The 2,304-nt window shown below is 51.6% G+C and overlaps 1 protein-coding gene across 8 annotated transcripts in view; it reads right to left on the bottom strand.

The window, feature by feature from the left end:
- KDM2B (lysine demethylase 2B) overlaps positions 1-2,304 on the bottom strand; it is a 117,565-nt gene that overhangs the window by 27,552 nt on the left and 87,709 nt on the right. The window lies entirely within an intron of this gene.

Here is a 2,304-nt window from a genome sequence, read left to right as displayed (position 1 = left end):
CCCGCGCCCCGCCCGGCCCGCGCGCCGCGGGATGCACATGGGTGGCTGCACGCCGCCGCCGATCCAACAGGAAATGCACACCCGACCTGGGGTGGGGTCTTTTGTGTGGTCCTGCGGGGCACTCGCGGGAGCCCCGGGGCGCACGGACCACGGGGGGCGGCCCTGCACGCGACGCCAGGCACCGGTCCCTGGGCCCCTGATGGCGGGCAGCCGGGCTCCCGGCTTTGCACAAGCTCTTGGACCAGGACCCGATGATGTCCGCGAACCCGGAGTTCCGTACCCGGAGCTTGCAGGCCCGCTGGCCTGGATACGGTCTGGGGGCCCAGTTCTCCCGGACGCGGACAGCTGGGATGGGCCGGTCCCCTCTCGCTGCCCTCTCTGTCCTCAGGTTTGCCCCTCCAGGTGGAGAGAGAATTAGCGGAAAATGTGGGGTGGTGCAGATGGGATTTCAGATCGAGCTGCCTGACTTGGAGGCTGCCAGAGAAAAGCCCTGAATGCACCCGGCTCCAGGTGGGCGCCCCACCCTCTTGGACGGGAACCCCTCCTTTCCGCGGTGCCCAGGAGTCTAACTGGAAGGGTTGAGGGTGCTGCAGGCCAGAATTCAGTTCTCCTAGGACACTGGCAGCCCCCGAGGCTGGCCTAGAAGGTGTGGGTTTCTAAATTCTTAAACTGTAAAGGTTCCTAATGCTTACTCTAAAAGCAGCCCAGTCCTGCAGAATATTGCTGCAAATCCAGACTGAGCTTCATTTAAAAAAAAAAAAAAAAAGTCTATGGGGCACTTATGCCTACTCTGGAGAAGGTACTCCCACCATTAGCTAGATCAATGCTGTAATAATCATCCAAACCCTAGCTGATCTCAAGCTAAGGAGCAAGACGACTTAGCTGGGCAGCTGGCATACTTATCATCTAACTAGGAATGTCCAAGGTGACACTAAACAGGCATACCTGTACCTGCTCAGATTCATCTGTAAAACGGGAAGGTTTGTGCAACTGTGACCTTCTGTAAAGAGATCAGAGGCTTTTCCAAGAAAAAGCCCATCAGCTGTGATATTTGGTGACCAACTCTGCAATGCTGTCCAACCATTATTCATGCCCAGGCCACTGGCCACGAAATCCACGGTGAGAACAGAAGGGACCCACAGGCAGATCATGGCCTGGGCTTTCAGCGAAGGCAGAACGTGTGGCTGAGAACTCGTAGATAAAACTCAGGAAGCTCCTAGCAGGGAGTCAGCAGGAGTGACTTAACAGGGACGTCAGTTTTACTGAGTAGATGATTTTAAGGTCTGTCTGAAATGTATATAGCTGGCTAACACTGGGGGGAAAGCCCAGCAGACCTGCTCGTTACAGAAATGTATCTGTTCTGAGTTTCTTATATTTTTCACAATCCACTCAAGGTTAACAACAAAAACAAGAAAAAGAATACCCCTACACACCTCACACTCCATCCCCAAAGGTCTCAGCTTTTAAAAAGTTACCTTGTCTGGACAATGTTAATCTGATGACTTCTTAGGAGATACTCTACCCAGTAGGAAGCCCCTTAAAGAAAGGGGAGAGGCCGATAAAATGCTAATCATGCTTTCACTGCATTGTAATTGGTCCAAACTGCAAGGGTACAGAACTACCCAAATAACAACATCAAGAGAAAAGTCAGGGAGCAGGATTTTTGAAGGTCTCTCCCATAAGGAGTGCAAGCTTATTTAAACTTGTCTTTGGGCTGATTTCTTTTGGAAACTCTCAAAAGCTCACTTCTGTATTTAAGAAAGTAAAAAGACAGTTCTCAGTTACAGCTCAGAGAAAGGGAAAATGTTGATATCCAGAAGCTGTAGCTAACACAAACTTCCTTCCGTCATATCATTTCAGAGCTGGAAGGGGCCTTGTCAGGTCCCCTCAATTCACAGGAGAGGAAATGGAGGCCCAAAGAAAATTAGTAAACAGCTCTCCAGCCCAGAGTCCCCATCACGCCATCCAGAGACCCTCCGGAAGTCCAGGCAATAACAGCAGCTAAGATTTACTAAAAAGCACGGCTGAAGGGCTAGACGCAGGGCTAAGTGTGCTGTAGCCGTTATCTCTTTTATTCCTGTAAACAGCCCGTGAGGCACGTAGCACTGTTCATCCATTTTACAGATGGGGAAGCTGAGGCATATTGCTGCTAGGAAATGAAGGGACCGGGATCTGAACCCTCAGGCCATTGGAGGCTGGAGCCCGGGATGTTAATCATACCACTCCAATGCCTGATGCCAGGCACAAGACAGGAGGATGCCAAATGAGCCCGACGCGATAATCCAGATGATAAACTTCGACTCG

The sequence above is a fragment of the Pteropus alecto genome, unplaced genomic scaffold (genome assembly GCF_000325575.1).
Source record: "Pteropus alecto unplaced genomic scaffold, ASM32557v1 scaffold213, whole genome shotgun sequence".
In the NCBI taxonomy this organism is placed as follows: Eukaryota; Metazoa; Chordata; class Mammalia; order Chiroptera; family Pteropodidae; genus Pteropus; species Pteropus alecto.
The sequence above is the reverse complement of the archived record's forward strand: the minus strand, read 5'-3'. Positions and strand labels throughout refer to the sequence as shown.